Source organism: Cryptomeria japonica, chromosome 2 (assembly GCF_030272615.1).
Source record: "Cryptomeria japonica chromosome 2, Sugi_1.0, whole genome shotgun sequence".
Classification (NCBI taxonomy): domain Eukaryota; kingdom Viridiplantae; phylum Streptophyta; class Pinopsida; order Cupressales; family Cupressaceae; genus Cryptomeria; species Cryptomeria japonica.
In genome coordinates, this window is record NC_081406.1 from 590,392,766 (window position 1) to 590,411,067 (window position 18,302).

Genomic DNA, 18,302 nt, shown 5'->3' on the forward strand with positions numbered 1-18,302 from the left:
ACAGTCTTATCTCTTTATCCGGATTGATGAGTTGGTGTTGCTCCTCTGGTGGAGTGGTCTGGTTATGTGTTTTAGGGGGAGAGATTCATGTTTTATATTCTAAAGGGGAGAGTTTGGTTTTCTATTTTGAGATCTTTGGCATTGTTGTCAAAGGGGGAGAGAGGCATATGAGAAATTGTTTTATCTACTTCATCTTAGCAGGAGTTTGCTGGAGATGTTTTCTTTCTTTGCATTGATTGTTTTTCACATTCATATGTTGCCATCAATAACAAAGAGGGGAATGTTGGACATTGTTTCTTCTAGGATATGTTGTTGTCATTTATGTCAACATATTCCAGCTCCGGTGATTGCAAATTGGTTTATTGAGATTATGATTTGGTGTATGGAGTATTTCTAGTATCATTATATTCTTTTGTATTGGTCTTGGTGATCCAGGAATCTTTATTGATCATATCTGATGATCCGATTATGCAATTTGTTTATTTGATCAGTGCTTTGCAAATTTTAGTATTTTCTTTGGTATATGTTGTCATTTGGCATAACTGATACAGGTGATGCAGTTGAAGTTGGATGACTGCACCGATAAAGAATAGAAGTCTATTTGTGATGAAGAAATTGAGATTCTATAAATAGATGACATGATTAGTTATTTGTGTTGTAATTGATGGCAACTAATGTCAAATGATGTTCTTGATGTCTTGTTTTGTCATCTAAGTGTTTTGGTTTACCGGAAGACAAGGTTTACTGGCAAAGAGATAAAGTCTATGAAATAGGACTTTACCGGCAAAGCAGAGATGTTTTCATTGAATCCAATGATTGGTGATTTGCAGTTTGGATGGTGAACTTGTATCATGAAAATATGTATCTAATCGGGACCGAAACTTGTGGAGATTACCGAAAGACATGTTTCAAATTTCTAATGAAGTTTTTCTAAGTTTTTAGTAGGGTTTAAGACCGGTGAAGAAATCATCAAATCGGTAATTATTTATGTTATGACAATGATCAACGGTGAGTCTACATGAAGTTGGTAACATGGAACATCCTGTGGGAAAGATTTAATTATAGTTTTGGCGTGAATCAAGGAATAATTTCTTGGGAATCAGTGAAACGCTTAGTAGAGTGTTTTGAGGGTTTGACTTTGGTACAGATCGAATTTCCGTGATGGGTTACGATCAACCAATGGATGATATTTCATTGTAATTTATTATAATGATCTGTATAATGATCTGTGATGATCTCTTATGATTTGAATTATAAATTAAAGATGTAATTAGGGTTTTATGGGCGACCTAGTTGAGATGTCTATTTAGGATGACACAGTTGATGTTTATTGTGTCGGTGGTCTTAGAGAATGTGTTAAACCATCCAAGAGAAGTATGAGATCTTCCTAAGAGTTATAGAGTATTGTGTATAACTGGATTTGATCAAGCAAGCAGAGAAGTGCAAGTAACAGATCATTATTTCATTGTTGTTCCCTAACAGTTGTAGCAGGTTAAATCCCTTAATTGAGTAGGTCCTAACAGGCCTTAAACATTTAAGTCCCCTAACAAGGTAGCTCTCAAAAGAGTGTTAAATCCTCTAATGAGTTTGATCCTAATAGATCATCAAGTTCCTAACCAGGCTACAAGGCAATTCCCTTAACCGAGCAACTCCTAATAGGGCCTGCTCCTAACCAGGCATAATGTAAGCTCCTAACAGGGCGTACTTCAAAAGAGTACAAATATTTGTGGGTGCCAACTCCCACCGTGGTTTTTCCCTATTTGGGTTTCCACATCAAAAACTTATGGTGTTCATGTGATGTTCTTGTTTATGTTTCATTTAATGGATTATTTCTGAGACACTGAAAATGATGTTTTATTAGAAGTTTATCAAAGGTTACCGGTGCTGATAAGAAGTTGTTTGAGAAATTTTTTGATCTGATTGATAAGGTTAATGAGTTGGTAAATGATTGCTTTGGTAGTGAAATTATTGATAGATATGGTAAATGATTTGATTAATGTTCTAATCAAATCTGATAAAGAAGTTGTTAGATCTGATTAAATAATTTGAGACATTTTTTAAATGGTTTCAGATATGATATAAGTTTGATTTTGGGTTTAAAGTTTCAATTAGTCTTAATATTGATCCACCCCCCCTCTCAGTATTAACCGAATCCTCATAGGATTAACAATTGGTATCAAAGCTTTGGTCCTCTGTGTGTAGAAAGCCTAACCACTTGAGGAAAAGATTCTAAGGAATTAAAGATAATGAAGAAAGAGCGTCCCAAGTTCAACAAGGATAACTACAAGATCTGGAAAGATAGAATGAAGATCTACATCAAAGGTCTTGGTTCATAATATTGGAAGCAATTTGAAACAACATATGTTTCTCCTACCACTACTCCCTTGACACTGGATGAAATAAGAGAGCAGCAAGATAACATGCAAACCCTAGAAGCTATTGTAAGTACTTTATCTGATTCAGAATATATTGATGTTCATGGATTGGAAATTGCAGGTGACGTTTGGGAAAAGTTAGAGACAATATATGGAGGAGATGAGCATGTTCAAAGAGCCAAAGAGGAAAGCTTGAGAGAAAAGTTCAATGATATGAGAATGCTTGAAGGACAGAATATTGCATAGTATGGTCAGAGAATCAAAGAAGTTGTTGGTGGCATAAAGAGTGTAGGGGGTAAAATAGAAGATGATGCAATAGTAAGTAAAATTATCAAAACTCTTCAACATTAGTATGCTATAAGAGTATCGGCAATCCAAGAACTTAGATCTATTTCAAAGAATAAGGTAACTGTTGACTCATTGATTGGTAAGCTTACAACTTTTGAGTTAAATAGTTTTGACAATAGTGTGAAAAAATCTACTAAATATTCCTTTAAAGATTTTGTTACCACTTCATCTACTAGAAAAGGAAAAGATGTGTGTCAAAATCATGAGTGCGGGACAACTCATGGAAGTAACTGGGGAAATGAAGACAATGTAGATCAAGTGATGGAACTTGAGGCATTGTTAGAAAAGAGTGTTAGCATTGTGTTTTCATTGATGTCAACTGGTATAGGATAGCCACCCGTATAAGAGATGTATGTGCAACACTGTCATTGATCCATAACCGAATGTGATGTCATTGATGTCACCTAGCTTAGTTGGTCACCGGTAAGGGAGAGAATGTCATTCAGTACAATGACCATTGGATTCACCGGTACATAAGTTAGTGTTTGACTTGTGTTGAAGATATGGACAGGAGACCGGTATGATATAACAACCAGTAAATGATGACATATGTAAGAGATCAAGATGTTGGTCTGTTGATTGCGATGAAGAGGGGGAATGTTATCTAAATCACATCAACACTGGAGGTGAAGTATGTGCAGGTCACCGGTATGCTGTGTGAATGTCAAACAACAGGACTCCCACCAGTAAGTGGAGCGTATCTGCTATTATGCATGGAATGCATCATAGTCCTCTGAGATAAGAGAGAAGAGTGGAAGGCAGGTGATTGAAGGCTCACACCAGATCTACTGGTGAATCAAAAGGATGCCTTGGGTGCATGAAATCAGAGATGTACATAGGATCAAAAAGTATTGGCATGTTGGGCTAACTGGGACAGAAAAGGAAGAGTAAAGAAGTGATAGGTTTGTCACTTTGATAAATCAGTTGAGATATGGTCCAAGCTGATGATGAAGAAGGCAAGGTTGAGCAGCTGCAAATAGAGAGTGCAACCGGTATGCAGATGCCTCAAATGGAAACAATTGAAGGTTCATGACATGGTGTCATTAAGGGTGCCTACTGGTAAGTATGATAACCAGTAAGAAAGCAAAGAGGCTAAGTGATGTGCTCCTTCTTGATGAAGATCAACATATGGTGGATTGATATGATTGGAAACCAACAAAGGTGTTTCATCGAAAGAGAAGCAGAGTGCAAGATGATGGCAGACCGGTTAGGGTATAACCAACAAAATATGTGAACCAGTAGATAACCCAGGTGTGTGGTTGGTCAGTGATCTTGTTTGGACTGACATAACCAACCTAGCAAAGGTGGATTCCAACAAAGAGGACACGTGGAGGTGAAGTGGCAAGCATGCATAGGTCAGTGTGATGTGTCAGTGAGGTAGTTGGCGACAGGTTGATATTTATGTCGACTACGTGATTCACAAGATGCATAGTAGAGCTTTGCGGCTCGAGGTCAAATGGACAATAAAGATCCAGAACATACTATTTGAGTAGATCGAGGTAGGAGAAGGGAACTGTGAAACCATTTTTGGTGATCATCCAAGAAATCAGCTGACAGATTAAAAGAGGATTTCTAAATGAGGAAGGTGTATTCTGGAAGGAACGACAATAGCAGGATTGATTAGTGAGTTGCAGTTCATCAATCAAGGTGATCAGATCTAATGAGATCTGATTGGATTTTGTTTGCATCAAGGTCAATGAAGAAACCCTAACCACCCAAAGTTTGAATTGGTTTTTGGTGGGAAAACCAGTTTATAAATATGCAAGCCAAAATCAATGAAGGTTGCCACTGAATGAGAGTGTGTTTCTGCAAAAGAAGATAAATCAATCAAGTGCGACAAATACAATCTGAGAAGAGAATAGGTGTGAGAAAGAGAGAATCAGGTTGAAGGGTTCAACTGACATTAGTGAGGCTACTGATAGTCAGCCATTGAGTCTGACAGAGGAGGAAATTGGTATACCGATAGAGAAGAGTTGCAGAAGACTGGAGAGAAGGTAAGCTAAGAACCGACAGGTATCAAATGGTAGACATCTGACTAAGTTATCAACACTAATGGTGGAGAGAAGCAGTGTAGCAGAGAGAAGAGAGAACCGACAGAGAGCAGAAGCAGCAGAGAGAGAACCGACAAAGAAGAAGAAGAGATTAAACTGGTGAAGGTGCAATAGAGAGTAAGTTGCATCAGGAGATTGTGTTGCAGCTGAGTGGTGAGCAAAGAATCAGCAAAAATATAGAGAGAGGAGAACCGATAGGGAGATTTGTAGAAGAGTTACAAAATTTATTTGTAACAAGACTACTACTTTTGTAATTGAATATACTCATAGTAGACCACTGAGTTGGAGCTCAGTGCAGGGGTTGTAGCTCCTTAGGTTGGTGCCCTAAACTAGGGGTTGGTGCTCCTTGGGTTGGTGCAATAAACATTGTAATCAAAGTTTTACTATGAGGCTGGATTGGAGCAGTAGACTCCGGCAGCATTTCTCACTGAGGTTTTTCCCATCTTGGGTTTTCCTTGAATATGTTGGTGTTATGTGATAACCCTTTCATGTGTGATTGCATTTGTGATAGTCTCTCATCTAACTAATTGATAACTTAATGATGAATGAATAGTACTAAACTGGTACTGAGAGGGGGGGTGAATAAGTACAGACAAAATACAATTCAAAACTGGTTTAACAACAAATACTCCAAATGACTGGCAAGCAGTGACACTGGTTGAAACAGAGTGCAACCGGTAAGACCAAGAACAACTAAAACAATCATAAACCAGTTACTCACTTAGCTTTCCTCTTAGCTCAATACTATAGTACCATTACACCCTCATGCATGAACAGGTAAACTATCATCAGATCTTCATAATAGTTAGTTCAATATGTTTTATAGAGAGGCATAAAACACAGAACCATCATATGCTTAATAGGTAATAACAAAGCATCACAAGATAAAAGCATCACACATGACACACATATTTTTCATGTGGAAACCCAATTGGGAAAAACCACGATGGGGATGAATACCCACAAGCTGCTTTTGAACTCTTTAGAAGTTCGCTCTGTTAGGAGCCTTGTCCGGTTAAAGACATTACAATAGGTTCTGCTAGGAACCAATCCTGTTAGGGATCGTCTGGTTAAGGGATGGCTATAATACCTAGTTAAGGGTTAAACCCAGTTAGGGTTACCTTGTTAGAGGATTTCAAGAACTCAATAGCTAAAGGATCTCCAGAGCTCTACAGCTTCCCAGAACTTAATAACTTCGAGTTACCCTGTTAAAGGATTTGTATCAAGCCGGTTAAGGCTACCCTGTCAAGGGATTTCACAACTGTTGAGGTGGTTAAAAATCAACAGGAATTACAATGATCTAGTAACAACACTCAATGCTAATGCAGATCCATTTTGGCTCCTCTTCACCTTCTGCACATTCACTTTGCAGGTATCTCTTCTCTCCTTTGATCTAGCAAGAATCATGTATCACTTCCCTTGGATACACACATACAACTTTTGCCAACAACTTTAGAAAGAAACACAACATCGACCTTATAGGAAACAGATAGGTCAGTAGCAAAAACCCTAAACCCTAAACCTGTTAGGTTAAGCAATTCAAACGGTTTAATCTTGACCGTTGAATCATACTGCATTAAATGCAACAATCTTGAATCAATCTCAAGACATTCTCCATCGTCTATTATCCACTGATTTCATGGCGGCTGATAACCCATCACGCGTTATCATCGTTTGACAAACTTCACACATTCCTAAGGTGGATAGGGGTAGTCTTCTTCATGCAAGATCCTTCACGCGCATAGGGCTTACGTGGCAACACGATCTATTCTCTGTTATATTGCTAACTCATCAAACAAAGATCACCGATTGAGTCACACAGGCTTGAAGTACTCCAATCAAAAATCCTAAAGTGGAAACTACCTACCAACTAGTAGTCATACAATGCTTCCATGTGTTGGTTCCCATAACTACATGCCAGTTCGCCTTGACATGCCGGTTCACCTTACCGCTTCACTTTGGCATATATACCGGTTCACACATATGTCGGTTCTCTCTTCTCACATATCACATATGTCGGTTCACATCATATCACATATTGACATCAATGACAACATACAATATCATTATGTTCTCATACAGGTTCACATAATGCCAACAATCTCCCCCTTTGGCATTGATGGCAATATACAAAGATATCTCTCCGCTTCACATTTTCTCCCCCATTTTCTGCAGATATCTTTTCCGCTTCACTCCTTCTCCCCCTTTGACAACAATGCCAAAGTGGAGGCACAAGCATCCCTATTCCATTATGCTGCTCCCCCTGAGGAGTAGCATCCTTCAACACATCAATCAACAAAAATTTGACTATGCAATACCTGATTGATGTGGAATAAATACTTTTAGTTCACCTCCTGAAGGGGCAATACCCCCAATTCACCTCTTAAATGCACAAATGTAGTCTTTGGGAGAGGCTTGGTGAATATGTCTGCTAACTGCTCCTTACTGGAAACATGTTCCAGTGCAATCTCTTTATTCTGAACCTTTTCCCTCAAGAAATGATACTTAAGCTCAAAATGCTTGGTTCTAGAATGTAAAACTAGATTCTTTGAAATATTGATAGCACTTGTGTTATCACAGAATATACTTATTGGTTCAGATATAGGGATTTTGAAGCCATTTAAAACATGCTTCATCCAGATTGTCTGAGTGCAGTTCATGAAAGCTGCAACATACTCTGCTTCTGCTGTAAACTGAGAGATACAACTCTGCTTTTTACTCATCCATGAGACCAGTCTACCACCGAGAAAGAATGCACCACCAGTTGTGCTTTTCTGGTCATTAACATTACCTGCCCAATCAGCATCTGTGAATACTTTCAAAATGAAATCATTGTTGTATGGGTACCACAATCCATAGTCAAATGTTCCCTTTAGATACCTAAGAATCCGCTTGACTGCAAGCAAGTGGGATTCTCTTGGACTTTTCTAGAACCTTGCAGTAATACCAACTACATGTGCAATATCCGGTCTGCTATGCACTACATAATGCAACTTACCAATCATTGGTCAGTATTCCTTCTCATCAACCAGTGCGGAATCATCCTCTTTTGACAATTTGCAACTGGTCACCATCGGTGTACCAACCGGTTTGCTATCTTCCATGACAAAGGTCTTCAACACCTCTTTGACATATTTGGACTGAGTGCTAAAGATTCCATCTTTCATCTACCGGATATGTAGTCCAATGAAGAACTTAATCTCCCCTATGAGTGACATCTCAAACTCTTTCTTCATCTCATCAACAAACTCATGACTCATCTTGTCATCTCCACCAAAGATAATATCATCAAAAAAAACCTCACATATCAAGATCTGATCTCCTTCAGACTTCAAGTAGATATTGCTATCTTCACTTGTTCTCTCAAATCCAATCTTCACAAGATGGGAATGTAGGCGCTCATACCAGGCCCTAGGTGCTTGCTTTAGACCATATAAGGCTTTATGTAGCCTACATACCATGTCACTGTCTTCAGATAGGGCAAACCCATCTGGTTGCTCAATATACACCTCCTCTTCAAGTACACCATTTAGGAATGCAGATTTTACATCTATTTGATATACTTTGAAGCCTTTAAAAGCTGCATATGCAAGAAGCATATGAACTCCTTCCAATCTGGCTACAGAAGCAAAGGTTTCTCCATAGTCTTCTCCTTCTTCTTGAGCATATCCTTTGCACACCAATCTAGCTTTATTCCTAATCATTGTGCCATCCTCATTCAGCTTGTTTCTGAACACCCATTTGGTGCCAATGACATTTTTATGCTCTGGTCTGGGTACCAAGGACCATGTACCATTTTTCTCTATCTGGTCAAGTTCCTCTTCCATTGCCTTGATCCAGTCTTCATCTTTATGAGCCTCTTTGAATGATTTAGGCTCAAATTCAGAGATCATACATGAGTTTTCTCTAATCTTTCTTCTTGTAAGGATTCCTGCATCCTTATCTCCTATGATCTGCTTAGGATCATGATTTAGCTTGACATACTGAGGAATGGTCTTGATTGGTTCTTCTTGCTTTTCTTCTTTATCCTCATCTTCATCAGTATCAGCATTCACCAGTTCAGGAACACTGTTACTGGTACTTGGTTGACTGACAACCGGTTCCCACAAGGTTGCAACCAGTTCATTTATGGCTAGCTCACTGTCGGTTTCCTCATTTTTCTCAGAGGATTCACCAACTCTTACATTGATACTTTCCATAATTCGCTAAGTCCTATTGTTGTAACACTTGAGAGCTTTACTCTTGGTGGAATATCCTAGGAATATTCCCTAATCACATTTAGCTTCAAATTTGCCCTAATGTTCACTCCTCTTAATGTAACATTTGCTCCCAAATACCCTAAAGTAGCTAACCACAGGTGTCTTACCGGTCCAATACTCATAAGGAGTTTTGTCCTTACCTTTCTTGATAAGTACCCAGTTCATTGTGTAGACTGTAGTGCTCACCACTTCTCTGCAAAAGGAGTCCGGGGGGTAGATAGTTGCCTCTTGATGCCAAATTCTTCACAATACTTGTTGAATTTACCGGAAGTGAATTCCCCTCCTTGATCAGTTCTGAGACACTTGATCCTTTTACTGCTTTCCTTCTCCACTAATGCTCTAAAAACTTTGAACTTCATAAAGGCTTCAGACTTGTCTTTCAAGAATGTGACCCACATCATTCTTGAATAGTCATCAATGAGAATCATGAAGTACCTATCACCTTGTACACTTCTAGTTTTCATAGGACCACACAAATCAGTATGCACAAGATCAAGCAAGTTGTCAGCAGTGAAAGATTTACCTTTAAAGGTTGAGGAAGACATTTTCCCCAATTGACACTCTCTGCACAAGGTATTATCCGGTTTTCTTAGCACTGGCAACCCTCTAACTGCCTTGATCTTAGTAGCCTTCACAATGTTATCAAAGTTTACATGGAAAAGTCTCCAATGCCATATCTAGCTATCATCAAACTTAGTCATAAGACATGTACTTATATTTGCATTCAGATGAAATAGGTTACCTTTGGTCTGCATGTCGATGGCCACCAATTCACCATCTTTTCCTTTGATTCTGCAAACTCCATTCTTGAATTCCAGAGTGAGGCCACTGTCATTCAGCTGGGCAACACTTAGAAGGTTGTGTCTGAGACCATCAACCCAGTAGACATTGTCAGCACTGCTCTTTCCATTCAGAGAGATGGACCCTCTGCCTTTGACCATGCATGGTGCATCATTGCCAAAGCGAACCACACCTCCATCATACTCCTCCAAGGATAGAAACTTTCTCCGGTCACCAGTCATATGGTGAGAACAGCCACTGTCAATGATCCACTCATTGGAATTATCAAACCAGGAGATAAGAGCCTTCTTATCTGACACATCTTCTTTAATAGCAACAAACATAATATCTTCATTTTCTTCATCCTCTGATTCTTCATCTGTGACACCTTCATCAACTACCACAAAACAGTTTCTCTGATTTCCTCCTTTGAATTTCCTAAACCTTTCTGGTTTGTCCTTGTTATCACCATTAGGATAGTTTATAGCAATATGTCCTATCCGGTTACAAGTAAAGCATTTCAAAGGTAGCTTACCTTTGTATTTACCAGTTCCTTTAGGAGGCTTCCTGGCAAGGAGAGCTTCAAATGCCATCAGAATCTCCTCATCATCCATTTCCCTACTTTGTCTAGGTTCACCACTGGTGCTAGCTTCTTTTCCTTTTCTGGATGGTATAATAGAGGCTTTAAAAGCTGATTCAGTCTTTTGAACACTGCCATGAAAACTATTTAGCTCATAGGTTGTCAACTTGGCTATGATGGAGTCCAAGAATACCTTAGTCTTATCTATTGATCTCAGCTCCTAAATAGAAGCAACCCTTATTGCATAGACCAACAATAGGGATCTCAGGACTTTGCTTACCACAGTGGAATCTTCTATTTTACCACCTGCACTCTTGATTTCTCCAACAACTATTTTGATTCTTATTCCATACTATTGGATGGTCTCACCTTCAACCATCCGCATATCTTCAAACTTCCCTCTCAGGCTTTCTTCCTTAGCCTGTTTTACATGTTCATCACCACCATAGATATTTTCAAGAGCATCCCATACCTCTTTGGGATTTACCTTGTCCTGAACATCAATAAACTCAATGTCAGATAGACTACTAATAAGGGCTTCCATGACTTGCCCATTTTCTTGTATCTCTCTCTTTTGGTCATCGGTGAGAGCACCGGTAGGGACAACATAGACATTCTCAACATAACTCCAGTGTTGAGCACCCATGCTTCTGATGAATATCTTCATCCTATCTTTCCATATACCAAAATTTTCCCTGTTAAACTTTGGACCTTCCCTCTTCATCATTTGACTGGGATCTTTACCTCAAGCGGTTAAGCTTACAACACAAAGGACCTAGAGTGCTCTGATACCAATTGATAACTCAATGATGAACAAATAGTACCAAACCGGTACTAAGAGGGGGGGTGAATCAGTACAGACAAAATACAATCCAAAACCGATTTGACAGCAAATACTCCAAATGACTGGCAAGCAGTGACACTGGTTGAAACAGAGTGCAACTGGTAAGACCCAGAACAAATAAAAAAATCATAAACCGGTTACTCACTTAGCTTTCTTCTTAGCTCAATACTATAGCACCATTACACCCTCATGCATGAATAGGTAAACTATCATCACAACTTCACAATAGTTAGTTCAATATGTTTTATAGACAGGCATAAAACACAGAACCATCATATGCTTAACAGGTAATAACAAAGCATCACAAGATAAAAGCACCACACATGACACACATATTTTTCATGTGGAACCCAACTAGAAAAAACCACAGTGGGGATGAATACCCACAAGCTTCTTTTGAACTGTTTAGAAGTCCACTCTGTTAGGAGCCTTGTCTAGTTAAAGACATTACAATAGGTTCTGCTAGGAACCGATCCTGATAGGGATCACCTGGTTAAGGGTTAAACCTGGTTAGGGTTACCTTGTTAGAGGATTTCAAGAACTCAATAGCTAAAGGATCTCCAAAGCTCTATAGCTTCCCAGAACTCAATAACTTCAAGTTACCCTGTTAAAGGATTTGTATCAAGCCGGTTAAGGCTACCCTGTTAAGGGATTTCACAACTGTTGAGGTGGTTAAAGATCAATAGGAATTACAATGATCTGGTAATAGCACTCAATGCTAATGCAGATCCATTTTGGCTCCTCTTCACCTTCTGCACATTCACTTTGCAGGTATCTCTTCTCTCCTTTGGTTTGACAAGAATCGAGTATTACTTCCCTTGGATAAACACATACAACTTTTGCTAACAACTTTAGAAACAAACACAACATCGACCTTATAGGAAACAGACAGGTCGGTAGCAAAAACCCTAAACCCTAAACCTATTAGGTTAAGCAATTCAACCAGTTCAATCCTGACCGTTGAATCATACTGCATTAAATGCAACAATCTTGAATCGATCTCAAGACATTCTCCATCATCCATTATCCACCGATTTCATGGCGGCTGATAACCCATCACGCATTATCATCGTTTGACAAACTTCGCACATTCCCAAGGTGGATAGGGATAGTCTTCTTCATGCAAGATCCTTCACATGCACAGGGCTTACGTGGCAACATGGTCTATTCTTTGTTATACTGCTAACTCATCACACAAAGATCACCGATTGAGTCACACAGGCTTGGGGTAATCCAACCAGAAATCCTGAAGTGGAAACTACCTACCAACCTGTAGTCATACAATGCTTCCATGTGTCGGTTCACATAACTACATGTCGGTTCACCTTGAACAAATATACCGCTTCAGTTTGGCATTTATACCGGTTCACATCATATCACATATTGACATCAATGACAACATACAATATCATTATGTCCTCATACCGGTTCACATAATGCCAACACCAGTAAGTCTGCTTTTTTTTAGATCTAATAACCAGTATACACACATAGGATAGTTAAAGGGAAAAATTTGTAAAGCATTATTTCACCCCCCTTTCAATGGCACATTATGTCTTACAAATGGTATCAGAGCCTAGGTTCCGAGTTGATAAGATTTCTCTATCTTGGGTAGAATATAGCTTAAGGACACAATGGCCTATTTAGTGCCAATCCCAACTCTGGTATTTGATGGTTCAAACTATTGCATTTGGAGCTGTAGAATGGAAGTTCACTTATTCTCTCTAGGGTATGATGTCTGGATGTCTATTGTAAATGGCTGCCCTAGTAAAATCCGTCCTCCCACTGATTCAGATGTTGAAAGAAGAAACCAGTGTAATGATGTAGAAATGAAGGCTATACTCTATGGGTTATCAAATGATGTCTCCTCATAGGTGGACAGATGCAGATCAGCAAAAAGATTATCGAATAGATTGAAGAAACTCTATGGAAATGAGCCTACTACTGCACAAGTAGTTTGTGAAGAAAAGATGAGAAATACAACTCATGCATCTACAGATGATGAAGATAGATCTATTAGTAGCCACACTAATGATGAAGAGGAACTCACCTCTTCATGGCTCAAGAATCAGAGGATGAGAGACATACATCTATGAATAATCATGTAGATCACTCCTACCGACAAGATGTGTTTGGCATTGATAGTGAAGGGGAAGAGGAAGATGAAGCAGAAGTTGATCTTTAAGGGGAACTTGTAACTACACTTCAGGAGATTAGTAAAGTGAGAAATGAATACAAGTTATTCAAGAATGCTGTAATTGTGGAGCAGAACCGATTGATCAGATGCCTTGAAGAATCTGAGAAATTTATCTCAGTGTAGCATAGGAAATCGGAAATCATCACAAGCAATTCAATATTAGTCATAGCTCAATCACAAAAGCTTAAATGCAATGATCAATCCTAAACACACTCAATAAAGACATGAAAGCAAAACATTCAAGATTAAAAGCTAAGCAAACCAAATGCAGATCTGAATATCTCCTTCATGTGGCTCCATTGTCCTTCTTTCTTCTTCAAATAGCTTTTGTTTGTGGATCTCACCTTCAAGTGCATAAACCTGAGATGAAAGCAAGTAGACAAGATGATAGCGCAAGAATACTCGAAGCGTGATTGATTCGACAAAGTGATTAGTTCGATAATGTGATTAGTCTTGATTGAAGAAATTCATCCAATTTATAGATAAATTGGAGAAAAAACAAGATTAGCATGAAAATGATTCAAATGGAAATTCAAATCAAGAATAGCAAAATTATGACATGTGTATGACAAATTGCTATGCAAGGATTTATGACGATTTATGACAATTTATGACAAATTGCTATGCAAGGATTTATGACAAGAATTTGAAATAGAAATAGACATTTAGGAATTTAGGAGAAATTAGAAAATTAAGTTGGAAATAATGACTTGGAAATTATGCAATTGATGAAAATTAGGTAAAATTAATTAATAATTTCTCATTCATTAATTAATTTACAAAAATAGGAGGAAATTGAATTAGAAATTAGGAAAAGTAGAAAACTGGAAAATAGGAATTAGGAAATTAGAAAATGAGGAAATTAGGAATTAGGAAATTAGAAAATGAGGACAAATAGGAATTAGGAAATTAGAAAATGAGGAAAATAGGAATTAGGAAATTAGAAAATGAGGAAAATAGGAATTAGGAAATTAGAAAATCAGGAAAATAGGAATTTAGTGAATTAATTAATAATTTTTCATTTATTAATTAATTCACAAAGAGGGAATTTAGAAATTGATGAAAAATTAGGAAATTAGGAGAAATTAGGTAAGTCAATTAATAATTTGTCATTTATTAATTAATTCACAAAAGGAAGAATAATTAGTTAGCCAATTAAATTAAACATTTAATTGTGACACGAAGACCTAGGATAAATAAATAATTTATTAATCCTAGAGGGGGAAATGTCAAACAGGGTTAAATGAATAAAATCATGAAACCCTAAAAGATGAATTAGAAAATGCAAGAATGACAATTAGGTCCTGACAAAAGATAATTGACGTCGATTCGATTTGATCATGATTCTGACTTGATAAATGATTTGATTGATGAATGCGCCAATTGATGAGGAACAATGACTAATTGATCCAAATTGACACAATTGAGAAAGACGACGATCGATGACAAACCGATCACAAAATGACAAAATTGACAAAGAGAACAACGATCGATGTCAAATTGATTACCAGATGACAAGATTGAAAATGACAACGATCGATGACAAATCGATCGCAAGATGACAAGATCGATAGGAGGACAAAACCCTAATTAGGATTGACGATGTCCAAAATAATGACAAATGAATACGCACATTGATGCGACAAGATAAGACCGACCAAAATCATGACAAATATTGTTATCGACAAGACCAAATTCGAGAGCGAGATAAATGAAGAATGCAGAAGAAGGACTCGATGCTCCCAATGATAAAGACCAAGTGTGTGACATAGGAGAAATGTTAATGCAACGCAAAACCCTAAAATAAGGCAATGCGCAAATGTTAAAGTATGACTCTACAAGCGTTGATACATTAGCAGGACTTGGGATATACTATATCACATTCATGCCCAAGATTAGGGCAAACACAGGACTACTTACCGCATTGGCAGAGCGATGGCATTCGGAGACCTCCTCATTCCATCTGGCGAGTAGAGAGGCAACTGTGACACTAGAGTATGTATGGCGTATCCTCCGCATTCCAATTCATTGAGAGATGGTAGAGTATGACCCAGTGACAGGGAGAGACGCTTTGTGCTGACTATTTGAGTGCGACGCAAATGATCTGGATATCGTAGAGAGGGAGATCGGCTGGGAGACCATGGCATCAGAGTATGATCGACAATATGTGGTGTTAGCAGTGGTGATAGCATGTCTACTAGCGGGAGACAGACGAGGACATGGATTCCTGATTGGATGGGGAAGAGTGCTAGAGCGGATGGCGACAGAGGGGACGGTGTATGCATGGGGACCATGTGTACTAGCTATGCTGTATTTTCAGTTGTATCAGATAGCATATCAGGGGGTTCAGACTTTGAGCTGTGGAGTCACACTGTTACAGGTATGGGCATTTGAGCACATAGCCATATGTCGACCGATTGCAGAGAGACAGGTATTACCACATCAACCATATGTGTACTGCTATGGGGGAGCACTGAGACAGGGTCCGTTTGGATACATATTGTATTGGCTACACGAGCTAGATAGACTAAGAGAGTTCACATGGAGGCCATATCGTGATTGTCCGGGATGGTCAGATGATAGTGAGGAGCTACCGTATTGCAAATAGGAGAGGTACCTAATTGGGTGACCAGTGAATTGCTAGAGAGTGATTGAGATGTACCTACTGGAGAGAGTCAGATGACAGTTTGGAGAGAGGCAGGATGTACCTAGGAGGACTGCACACTTTGCCTGATCTCACAGAGAGACGAGTCAGTGGGGAAGTATGATTCAGCCACACATAGCATATGCTGACTTCACACAGCTACAACAAAGACAGTGGGATTGGAGATCAGATGTGGAGGATGTCGGGATGACAAAGGAGTATGAGCGATGGTTTGCATGATGACGGCCAGTGCCATTGACAGATCCAGACATTCCAGTACCTAGGAGATAGGAGGACTTCCCACTCATAGGAGAGGAGGAGGGAGATGATGAGGACGAGTAGGATGAGGGCGGGGATTAGGATGAGGAGGATGACGAGGATGGAGATGAGGATGGGAATGATGAGGATGAGCCAGATTCAGGAAAGCAGGAGGCATTGCAGGATATAACCATAGAGCCGGAGACATCTAGCATAGAGGAGATGGAGATGTGCAGGGCTACCATAGTGAGTCAGCATGATCATATTGCGACATTAGAGAGACAGAATGCCATCTTGAGGATAGAGTAGGATCAGTTTAGAGCAGAGATAGCCAAACTCACAGCAGCTCAAGATATAGCAATAGCTTAGGCTTAGTGAGAAGAACAGCAAGTCACTGAGTATATTGGGTCGATTAGGGATGCTAGTGCACGGGAGATGACATAGATGTTAGTAGAGACCGGAGAGGAGATACATCATTGGAGGACACTATATGAGAGTGCAGTCCTACCAAAGCAGAGAGCAGCATCATATCGGGCACGATCGAGGACAGAGAGTAGGGCACGCTCTTGGAGGTCATTGAGCAGCATGGGGGTGAGTGGACCTATGAGACCACCACAGCCAGCACCAGGAGGGACATCATCTATGAGACATGGCAGAGATGAGGAGGACAGAGGGAGCACCCAGTGACAGAGGCACGTACTCCTTAGGACAGAGACAGATGTAGTTTGATATTATGTAGTCAGCCTGCGGGCCATACTTAGGACAGACAGTCCAATTTTGTACTCCGATATTATGCAGATATATGATATGATATGCATCGATATGATGGGATGCAATGTGTTATGACTTATGTTATTTTCCATGTATGGATGACTTATGCACTGTTTATGTACCATTATGGAACATGTATGGATGTATTTTTATGTGTTTTTGATGCATTCATAATATGAAATGAATAAAATGCTTGATGTGATGTTTGATATAATGCAAATGTACTAACCAATGAATGCAGGATGCAGCATTTGTATGTAGAGAAATCGGAGCACTAGACCGAACTGACTATCCGAACTAACGGAAGAAATGTTAGTAAGAAGAAAATGAGACAAAGGACAGTTAGAGATGAAGAAAAACTTGCTTTCAGTAATGCACTTTGTAGGTGAGAACCTTTATTTTAATATAGCAAAAATGGATGCGTAGCATCATGGCATTGAAGGCCAAAGCTGAAATGCAACCCTTTTTGCAAAAGATAGACACATCACAGATAAACAGCAATCACAAAAAAAAAAAAAAAAGGACCATGAACCATCCCGGTCACTCTAAATCACTCAGTGACATCATCGAGCAACATAGGAACATGACCGAAGCTAAAGATAAATCAGTAAAAAGATAAGATGCACAAATTCCAACAAATCAAACAAACATCTTGATCTTCATTGTCAAAAGTTGAAAGTGCTAATAGAACGATCATGCTATCTGGTTTCAGGACATGCGGTACCCCATCTAAGATAGGACACAGTTTGGTTTCGAGTATACCACACCCTGTATAAGACCCATGATAGTAGTGACAAGGACAAATGATGTTAATGTTGATGTTCGATTGATAAGACAACTTTGATTAGTTTGAATGTCTGGTTTGATTGAAAAAGGTCATCTGTTTATGCATGATTTCATTAAAGCACAATGTGTGATTGTGTGTCGTTGGAGGGATGCTCAGTGATTTGTCTTATGCACAATAGGGATATTTTTTTATTTTTTTTTGCTTTTCGAGATTTTACAATTTTTTTTTGTGTTCATTTTTTTAGGACTATATTTGATGTTTAGGGATTTGTGTTAGGACATTTTTTTTATTTTTAGAGATTTTTTCAGGACATTTTTCAATTTTTTAGAATTATTTCAAGACAATTTTCAATTTTTATGATTTATTTCAGGACATTTTTCAATTTTTTATGATTTATTTCAGGACATT